This window comes from Puma concolor, chromosome B3 (assembly GCF_028749965.1).
Source record: "Puma concolor isolate L17-30 chromosome B3, mPumCon1.1.hap2, whole genome shotgun sequence".
In the NCBI taxonomy this organism is placed as follows: Eukaryota; Metazoa; Chordata; class Mammalia; order Carnivora; family Felidae; genus Puma; species Puma concolor.
Genome location: NC_141672.1, coordinates 131,510,352 through 131,521,262, shown reverse-complemented (window position 1 = coordinate 131,521,262; position 10,911 = coordinate 131,510,352). Strand labels below are relative to the sequence as shown.

General features: G+C 52.6%; 1 long non-coding RNA gene across 1 annotated transcript; it reads right to left on the bottom strand.

Moving 5' to 3' along the window:
* Positions 1 to 389: 389 nt before the first annotated feature.
* On the bottom strand, positions 390 to 1,257 carry LOC147580380 (uncharacterized). Its single transcript, XR_015251934.1, has 2 exons — positions 1,079 to 1,257; positions 390 to 941 (listed from the first exon to the last, which is right to left on the bottom strand). It is a non-coding gene; the product is annotated as an uncharacterized LOC147580380 (long non-coding RNA).
* Positions 1,258 to 10,911: the final 9,654 nt, after the last annotated feature.

Sequence of the window (10,911 nt, the reverse complement as noted above, 5' to 3'; positions counted from 1 at the left end):
ATTAAGCTTTCTAGGTTGTTAAAACTCTGCTTCCAGAAAAAAACTATACTATTCTTAGAGTCCCCCAGTCCAATTGCAAAGAACAACTAATGTGTTATCAGTCCAGAAATGGTTCCTTTCTTGTGCTTAGCACTGAGATCATTGCATGGGATTTTAATTGAGTAAACCCAGACTGTGCTGGGCAGCTGAAGAGAACTTTGTTCTACGAGTAACATCAGCCTCAGGAGAGCAGAATTGACAAGACGCCAAATTCCTTCAAGAAATTTGGGACTAGTTGAAACCACCCTACCCCACCTTGCTTTGATGATGGCAATTGATGATAAGTTTTAATTTTTCAGCACCTGGTGTTAACAGCAGTGTGCCCAGATCCAAAACAACAACAAAGAAAGAACTAAAACATCATTTACAGATTGGCAACATGTCCCAGAACCCACAGAGGGAGCAGAGAGTAGCAGGGTGAGGAGAGAAACCTGATTCCCTCTCCAAACATCATAAATGAGAAAATCCAACCTGCTGAAAGGCCACACAAAACAGTCAAGAAATGTGTTGTTTGGGGGTCTGGGAGAGGAACCCATAGGCAGGGCTGGGAATGGCTTTAAGTAGATTCAAAGGCTGAGCCCTCAGGAGACACAGTCTGGGGACAACACGTGCCCCTCAGACGGAGGACTTGACTAAGACGCTAATAACCCATCCTGGGTTTCAGGCCAGGTGCCAAGTGGTGCGGGGCACAACCTGGTGTGGGGATCTGCACGGGACCAAGTGTCCAAGATGAGCAGCCCGAAGATCAGAAGAAAACCAAGGCTCTCCAAGGAAAACGATGAGGTATAGCTAAGGTTTCTCCATCACAGGACACACTTCAAAGTGGCAGGTGCGGTGCTAGGCTCTGGGGATTCAAAAGTGAACAGTCCAGGGCTGGGGCCTGCCTCCAGGGAGCGGATATTCTAGTAAAAGAAAATAGACAGTAAACAAAAATATACCCAAATGGATAGTAACAAAGAATGGCAAGTGTTAGGAAGGCAAACAGAAGGTACTAGGAACTTCACCCTTGATCTCTGGCCCAACAGGCTCCTCCTCCTACCTGTCTCTGTCTTTGGCTCCTCCTTCTCCTTCCACTCACTAAGTGAACACAGGCCCCAAGGTGTTGGACTAAGGGTCTGCTCAGCATTCTTGTCCCGACCACTCTGCATCCACCACTGCCAAGAGCTTACACCTTCGCCTTAAAAAAACTGCCTTCTCAACTTCATCCAGGCCTGATCACGTCCCTGAGGCCTGACATGACCACGCCCCCAAGCCCAGCTGACCACGCCTCCGAGGCAGGCCAGACCACACCCCCAGGCCTAGCCTGACCAGGCCTCGAGGGCTGGCCTGCCTCCTCGGCCTCAAGAAAACTCCAGGGCTCATTAAAACAAGGTTGTGGTGATGGCAGCAGTAATAACCGCTGAATTCTGCACTGAAAATGCGCGAGTTTTATGGTACGTAAATTATACTTCAGTGAAGCTTTAGGAAACAAAGGGAAAAGTCCAACAGCACCCAGCCCTGGCCCCCATTCCAAACTTCCATATGCATGCCCTTGTCACCAGGGAGCCACCTCTGGCCTCAGACATGAATCACCCTTGACTCCTCCTTCTGAGTAACTCCCCAAGTCTAGCAAGTTGCCAGTCAGCCAACTCTCACCCACCAGTATTTCTCAAATCCAGGTCAGCCCCCATCACCACCCTTGCTGAGCCCCCACCATGACTCCACAGTGCCCTTCTAGGGCTCTCCAGTCGGTGGTTGGTAGCATGGGCACGGCCACCTAGGAGCACCTGCCCCTTTGGAAGCGTGCTTTGGGTTGTCGTATGGATCTAAGGCACTGGGCATCTGTGGGTGGGGAAGGGAGGCCAGAGAAGTTCACACATCAAACGGTCCCCCTGTTCTCCAGGACTTTAGAATGTCCTAGCCACTCTCTTCCATACAGGGAAATCCGGCCTGCTGTTACTTATCCTGATACTAAGTCATTCTTGTACTGACTTGTTCCGCTCTTTGTTTTCCTGCATTTCTTACGCAGAATGCCTTCTTCTATTTTCTCGAATGCAAAATTACTCATTCTATCTAGATGTGAGCAGCTGATTCGCTCACCGTGTCTTTACAGTGAAGGAGCAGGGCAGTCCGCAAACGCTCACGCTGTCCTGCTTGGATGTGGCACCAGCAGGGACCTGCCCCCCCTCACCCCCCCCCTGCTTCTTCCAACACGAGGGGCTGCCCCCGGGCTCAACCTCCCTGGGGACAGGTGGTTTTCTGCACCTTTCCTGGGCCCAGGGTCTCCAGTTGCTAAGCAGCTGGCGCTCCCAGCCGACTGCTACAAACAGCTGGCACTTACAAACCAGACTTCCTGGCACCAAGAGGCCTGGGTATTCCCCTATAACAAGGCCCACGTGGGCCCTATAAAAAGGGAGAGTAATAGAAGTAGGGAGCCTCCACCAGAACACCCGCCTGCCAGGCCCCGCCCTGCTCTCTGGGGAATGCAGGAGGATAGGGTCATTCTTCCCCTCTAGCTTGCTGACCCCGGCTGGTATGGCCTGTTCCTTAAGCAAGCTCGTGACAGTAACCGTGTGAAGCCCCACCAGAGCCCTGGGACCCGTGCTTCTATTCTTTGCTCTCTGGGTCAGATGGCTTTGGACTTCCTCACGCCCCCTCCTCAGGGCAAGCGGCCCTGCTCACCACCACTGGTCAGCAGTGACCTCTCCCTTCCCTGACTCATAACATTTTATCCATAGCTCTCTAATGCTATAGATCACTTCCTTCTTTCCATTCCTCCCACAGCAGTGCTTCCCACGCAGGGTCCTATCATGGCCGAAATATTTACTGAACATTTGTGATGGTCAAGATACTATTCTAGCTCCCGCAGAGACTCGTACATAGGGGACGTGGTCCATACCTTTGAGAAGTTCGTAATATACTCACTTATAGCCCTTGCAGTGAAAGGACATCAGTAGAAAAGGGAGACAGAGAGAGGAAGGAGGCAGCATTTACAATCAGATAAGGATAAATGTCACTCTGTTCAAATCCACTGTGTATTCCCAGCCAGGACATCGTGACATGGTGACTAAGCTAGGGAGTCCAGGTGCTGGCCATAGCAGTCCTCCCCAGGAAGGTCCCCCTCAAGCTCAGCAAGGACAAGGTCCTGTCCTATGGGCCTCGTGAAGTCCCCTCAATACTGCCCTGTGCTGTTGGATTGGAGAAAGCAATTTACTTGGGGAGGAAGAGAGTCCTCCGTGAGAATCTCTGGGGTCCTCGCATCCTTTTTTCTAAGACAGAGATGGGGGGTAGGGAGTGCGGCTTTTGGCCATGACAGAGGGAAGCCCAGTTGCCACTCCTCTGGGGGACCCTTATGGTCCAGGCTGGTTGCAAAGGCCAAATAGTGTCTTCTAAAGTGAACAAATGAATGGAGGAAATGAATGAGAAAGTAAGTCCCCTGAAATAAAATGGTATCTGCCGTGCCCACGCGTGGGCTTGGGCTTCTAGATCACCACGTGCTCATTGTCCCACAGCATTGCTCCCCCACAAAGTAAGAAGATGGGCCAGCCCCAGGAGATGGGGGAGGGTCCCCAAGAACCTTCTTCTCTGTTCTTTGGCAAACAGTGCCATTTCCAGCCGAGGCACACTGGGCACCTGGGCAGGCTGTGGCTGGAGGAATTGGTCATGGCGTGGTCAAGGGACAAAGGGCACCTGGGTTCATTAGTGGGAAGTGAGAGAATATAGACATGATATCGTCAGACTGAGCAACATGCAGCTCCCGATGCAATGACTTGTAAGTGATTCTCGTAGACATAAAATGGTGGCATCAACACCTTCTGTCTCAGAAAAATAACTCTTGCACCAAAAAATGCTTCAGCCACAAAACTTTTGCTTTGTTCTGAGGCGGTTAGTGGGCCTTACAGGGCCAGAGGTTTGTGACAAGAATTTTCATCCTTGCTCTGAAAGCAATGGCGACTTTCCAGGTGCGCTGAACAGCCCTCTCAGGTCTCCCCAGGCTCCCCGCCAGCTACCGCTCTGTCTTGGATGTGCCAGGGTTAGCGTCTTAAAAATAAAGACTCCTTCCAAATGAAAGCTAGGGCAGACTCGGTGATATTTCTGCAGACAAGAAAGAGGAAAAGAGCAGATTCTCTAAATTAAAAAAAAAAGAAAAAGAGTCCTGATGTTTACCCAGACCCAAGTTAGGTGACTGGATGGTTCCTTCCAGAGGCTCAGTTGTCCTTCTTAACCCCCACCCCCACCCCAGCCTCAAACTGGGCATGTCCCCACCTTCATCCAGCACGGTGCTGCGTGTTGATCTGAGGAAGCTTTCAGCCCATCCAGGTGGACACACACACAGTCAGAAGCACCGAGATTGGGTGGGCGGGGGGGGCACAGACCCAGCACCTTCTTCCTTCTCATCCAGTCAAGCAATGCTGTCTGGGGCCTACCCATCCTGCCCCACGTCACACACCTCTCAGCTTAAGCACTAGCCAGTCAACGGGTCCATATGGAAGTCCAGCCTGTGCACATACCCTGCCTGGCTGGAACCTCGGGCGGCATGAGGGATGATGGCAGGCAGCTAGAGAGCAGGATGTGTGGGGCCGCTGGCCAAGGAGGGCTCAGAGAGACCCTTTGACGTCTGTCTGCCAAGACCCCACCTGGTCCCTATGGGCCCAAAAGATTCATTTCAGGCACACAGGGCCCAGAGTGCCTTGGAAACCTGCTCTTATTTTTTGTTGTTGTTTTTAATTTTTTTAATGTTTACTTGCTTTTGAGAGAGAGAGAGAGTGTGAGTGGGGGAGGGGCAGAGAGAGAGGGAGACACAGAATCTGAAGCAGGTTCAAGGCTGTGAGCTGTCAGCACAGAACCGACGCGGGGCTCAAACTCACGAACCACGAGATCATGACCTAAGCCGAAGTCAGATGCTTAACCGACTGAGCCCCCCAGGTGCCCCTGGAAACCTGCTCCTATTAAGTAACAACTCTTTGATCGTTCTGTTTTCTCAATAATCCTTCAACAGAGTCTCAGGTCAGACTGAGAGGCCTGTGGGTAGATGCGAAGCCCTCCTGAAGCCCATGTGCGTGGCCTGTGATACGGGCACAAGTTGCCTCCACTCAGTTCACACTCCCACGGAACCCAGGGCCGCCTTCCCTCTCCTCATGCTTCATACTTTGGAGACACTTGGCCTGACACACTTCTCCTGCTGACATGAATTACTTGGACGCCTTCAAACCCCAAACAAGGTCACACAGCAAACCACATCTCCCTGTGCAGTCAGGTCTCCACTCCCGCCAACCCCAGGAACGACTTTGAAAGAATAAAATATTAGTGGCGGTATTAATGCTGCGCCCTCCCAAGACTCTGGCCCCTTCAACAGAGGCAGCCTGTCTTGTGAACGCGGTCTGGAGTTTCTCTGCTTCTTTGTCATGTGTTTACAGACAGAAAAGTGCCGCACGCGATATGGTGTAGTTTTGTGGGCACTATGGGGATAATGTCACTTCTTCAACCATTTTTCTTCACTTACTTTGCTCTGCTGAGACGGAGCCCATCAATCCATTTCGTATGGGGTTCTCCTGAGCTCCTGGCCACCACCCGCACCCCCAGAAAGGACCTGCATTTGCTGACTCTGAGGCTGTGAGTCTGGCCAAGGAGCTCCGTGGCTCCTTCCACACCACAACATGATCATTGCAGTGATAATGTCACTTAAAGAAATGAAAAGCAAGTTGCGTTGGCCCAATTTTACATTGAGAGGGGGTTCTGCGTGCCGCTTGAGGGTTGCAAAAGACCCTCAGGGCCAGGGGACACCTAAATGACAGTTTCCAGATCTGGTGACAGGCCTGGCACCCTAAAGAGCACCTAGTCCTGGCAAGGAGCAGAGGGAGCTCCAGAGCCCAGGCCAGGCTGGGGCCTGATGCTTTACCTGCTTCACCTGCCTCCCCAGCCACTGCCTTGTTTAGACACACCTTTAACCTGTACCTGTCAAAAGCATCACCAAGAGCACTGGTCTGGCAGCCAGCAGGGGTTCCTTCCCATCAACCCCCTGATACCCAGGGCCCCACTGAACAGGGAATCCTTCTAGAAGGGCTCTATGTGTGGTAAACCCCCCTCCAAGCAGGGGCATATCGGCAGGGGGTCCTCAGTGCCTGCCCTAGGGTTCTGTGAGACGCACCCAATGCCATCTCTGGCTCTCTGTTTCTCTCTCTCTTTCTCTGTCAGGATGCAAGCCAGGACACAAGCCAGCCTACTTGCCGAGACTCTGAAGCAAAGAACCAGTCTGAGCTGAAGAGTTTGATTTTCTGGGGCTTGCCTCCTTTTTGACCAGTTTCCTCTCTTTTTAGACTGAGGGTCTATTTACCCCTTGCTTCTGTCCTTCCCCTAGCCCGTCCCCAGGCCTGTCCCAAGCATCCCTGCCCTAGCGCTCAGACTGATTGGCCCTAGGGTTAGCTCATCATCTTGGGCACCGTGATTGATTGAGGGATTGGGGCCTAAGCCAATCAGCGCACAGCATTACCCTGAGCCCCAGAACTGGTTCTCAAATGGTTGGGTGGGGGTATGTGACCCAGATGGAGAGAGTGAGATGTGAAAACAGTTCCTCCCTCTTAACAGCAAGTAGGGAAAGAAATGTCTTTCCTTTCTCTGGATATCAGGGCATGTGGCTATGAGGCATGGGACTGCCACCACCATTTTGCCACCGTGAAGGAAGCCAGACTGAGGATGAGGCTCATACAGTTAGGGAAGGAAAGCAGAGAGAATCACAGATGGGGCCAGAGTCCCCGGATCAAGCCAGCCCTGAAGCCCACCTAACACTAGCATCTCCTTATGTGAGAACAGACTTTCCCGTGGTTTGGTATCTTCATGGAGGTAGTTTCCTTTGCATGTAGGTAAGCAAAGTCTGGGGGCCTTCTCCGGGCACCCCCACCCCTGATACACCTACACACATAAATTCACTTTCTGGCAAACTTACCTTCTCTGAGACTAGTCCAGGTGACTCAGGGATCACTGTTGTACATTGATGCCGTGGACTGATAAGCTCGAATAAACAGTTGCATCAAAGTTATCTTTGGCCTTGGCTTTGCCCATCCTGGATCTCTTTCCCAATGCTCCTCTCTGGTCCCTGTGAAGACCCTCAGCAGAAGGACTGGAGGCTGGTCTTGGTGGTATCCAAGTGAGCTCTCTGCTCCTAGGGAGGGAGCCCAGATTCGCCACTTGACGAGAGGCTGTGCCTCTCTTTAGAGAGGCTGGAGAGCAGGTCAAGTGTGCCAGGCTACCTTGATTCAAATCCTAGCTCTGACTCTTGTTAGCTATTTGCCCTCGGACAAATAACTGTGTCTCTGTGCCTCAGTTTCCTCGCCTGTAAAATGGGAGTCATTCTGGCCACAGAATCAAATGAGTTAATTTTTTGTAAGAAATGTAGAACAATGCTAGAAACATAGTAAGCAGGCAATCACATTTAGTGCTTAACTACTTGTAGGAATGGAAGCTCAGTTGAGTGGGTTTCTTATTTTATATATATTTTTTGTGATACTAGTTTGCTTTCCTCCCTGGGGAGAAGTGTCTGAAGGACCCAGGCAGTGCACATCTGACGTCTCCTGGCTGTACTCGGAGGTATGAGGCTTCCAGAATTCCTAGACTTGTCAAGATTCTCATGCTCACGAAGCACAGACATGAAGGGTAGGGCAGGTTGGGGGCCGATATCTCACTACACCCAGGACACACCAATGACAGAGAGCTGGGGACCCCTGCTCTTCCTGAAGCAGAGGTCCCCAGATGACTGCGATCAAATTCCCTGCAGCCCAGCATGCATGGAGCCCAGCATGCCTGGAGCCCAAGGTAAACTGATCAATACAAACTAAAGAAATGAAGATCCCTTCCACCCAGCACCTGTGAACAAATCATGCCATCAACAATCATGGCGGCCTTGAATGGCCTGAGTGCCTGGGTTTGTTCTGTGTTCCGAATCCCCTCTGGAGATACACCTTGTGTGGAATCTCAGCTCCATTCCAGCACAAAGGTGAGGAGAATTAGTCCTGGGGAGGAGACCTACAGAGGCACACCGGGGAAGGCAAGTGGGGACATCGCACAGGGAAAGGTAACAAGGAGTCGCCACCGGAGAGAACTGGCTTGTCTGCGGCAGTCTGATGTGTCTCCACATACTGCACCGCCTCGCGCCCAAGCATCCTCTCAGAGAAGGCCCAGGAAGGCTGCCTGGCCCTCTCCTCCTCACCCCACCTGTGCCCCTCTCGCCTCCCCAGCCACGAGGCCAGGCCAGCCCAGGCGGCTCTAATTGCAAACAGGCGCCAGCCACACGTCAGCCAGAGCAGACCCGCGGGCCTCAGCCCACCACTGCCAGGCTCCCAGGAAGCTACCGCCATTTAGGGCTGAGTGTCCTTTGGCATTTTGCTTGCTCTGGACTCCAGGGGCCTCATGGCAATGCTGTCATGGCCGCTCTGCTCCAGCCCATGGAAGTCCTCAGGGGCCTGGCCGTTGGCTCTAATATCAGAACTGGCTGGATCTTGGGGCCTCTTTGATTGGCCTTCCCTCTCCTGTCAGCGGGCAGCCCTTGCCCTCCCTGACGCACTTCCCAGACAGTCTGTCAGTCTTCAGTCCCCTTGTAGGGCCCTCCCTCTTTGACCCAGAGGCAATCACGTGACTTTGCTTTGGCCAAGGGGCTATTAGCAAGTGTGATGCAAGTAGGGCCTTGGAAAGTGCTGGCAAATGGGGCTTGCTCATTCCGCTTCTCTGCCACGGCCATTAGAATATGCCTAACTGGCCTGCTTATTGCCAAGACACGTGGACAGAACTAGTGTCCCCAGTTGCTCCAGCTGAGCTCCCCGCCCTCCATCCAAGACCAGTCAACAGCCAGTGGATCTCCAGACACATGACAGTCCAGAGCCTAAGTCACCAGCCTGAAGACTTTTGAGGTAAATAAATGCTCCATGCCGCTGAGTTTTGGGGTGATTTGTTGCAGAGCATAATTGCAGAATAGCAAGTGATATCGCCAGCCAGGTGGGGCACCTGTCAGTGCCATGAGGGGGACTAACCTTACCAGAGAGGAGCTAGAGGCTAGAGACAGCCAGTGTGGGGGGCCAGGAAGCAGGTGGCACTTCAAATAAGGGTCTCCAGGCACCACCCAGGGCCGATCCTCACAAGCAGTCATTCCTGAGGTGCACAGAAAGTGGCAAAAAATGAGGAGGCAAAGGCACAAACACCGGCAGCTTTGCTGGTCACCAGCGGCAGTGCTTGGTCTAGGGACCACGGACCTTCAGAGATGGTTCAGATCCAGGCCCTGCTGCTGGAGCTCGGCTCCCTGAGGTTCTGGGTTCACCATGAGAGTTCACTAAACAGTGTCCACTCCCTTTCCTTCCCTCCTCTGTCCCAACAGACGGTGACCCTGTTCCCTTGCTGCCCTCCACCTCCATGGCTGAGCCACGGGGCTTACAGCTCAGGGAAGGAATAGCCTAGAACCTCAAGGTCTTTGTTTCAGAGCTGCCAGCCCTTCAGGCTGAAGGGAGCTGCCTCGCCCAAGGGCACAGCCCTTTCCAAGAGCGGACCATATCTAGTGACTGACATAAGCCTCGGTCCCCTCACCCCAACTTGGGACAACCCCAGCACCCGACCACCTGAAGACTATGTCACAGCTCACCTCCTCCCTCTGCCCCGTCCTGCTCAGTCACCTTCCCTTCCTTCCACCGGGACGACCCCCAGAAGATACCCTGACAACCTTCCTGTAGGCCAGTCTCCACCTCACAGGCAGCTTCCCTGGGAATCCAACTGCAGGAGGTTTCTGGTGGCAGGAGGGACTCAGTGTCTGTTTTCGTCACCCTTTTAGTCCCCGCAGAGTTAGGGAGGAGCCTGCAATCTCACGTCTTCCCAGGAAGGTCTCAGGACAGCACCTGTAGGGAATGAGGCGGACCAAACCTGCAGTGTAGGGAGATGGACACTGATGGGGCCACAGGAGAAGAGACCTGAGGTCACCAGGGCTCAGCACGGTTTGCCGGCAGAATCCCAGCTTCGGGACAGACCCACCTCACTTCAGCTGTCACCCTCCCAGGGGTGAGACATTTGTCTTTGCTAACAGTTACAGGAAATAATCTATCTAATCTTTGCCCACCCGAGGGGAGTGTATGTCAGCTGCCCTGATACCATAATAGGACTGATGTAAGAGCTATCACATCAGAGAAAGTAGGTCTGGAATGGAAGGTGCTGTAGACGGAATGTTTTCGTCCCCCATAATTCAGATGTATGTAATCCTAACTGCCGATGTGACAGTGTTAGGAGGTGTGGCCTTTGGCAGGTGATTAGTTTCATGAGGGTAGAGCCCTCATGATGGAATTAGTGCTCTCACGGAAGAGGCCAGACAGAGCTCCCTCTTCTCTTCCAACATGTGAGGTCACAGGGACAGCCGTCTGGGAACCAAGAACCAAAACAGCTGGCACCTTGATCTTGGACTTCCAGCCTCTAGAACTGGGACAAATAAGTGTCTGCTGTTTCTAAGGCACCCAGTCTGTGGTATTTTGTGATAGCCTCCCAAAGAGACTAAGAGGGTAGGAAGGGGACCCTGGGGAAGTTCTCTGAGGTCCTTGGTGGCTTGCCTGTGCCTAGGGAGCCACAAGTTCAGATGCTGAGCTTCAGAGACCTACTCTGTAGTAGAAGAGACAAGTTTTAGACACACCAACTCTAATTCCATCTCTGGATACCTACTAGCACCAGGTACAAGGCTGGGCACTAGAGGGATGCTGGCCGAGCCTGCTCCAGGACCTCATGGTGTAGCCATGAACGGTGTATGTATCGTGGCAGTATAAGACTTATCTTAGCATGTGGTGTCTTAGCAACTACACAGTACTCTGTGGAGGAGAAACACCAAGACTGTAGGTGTCCGAGTGAAGGCAAGATGCTGTCCCACTGTCCCACTGG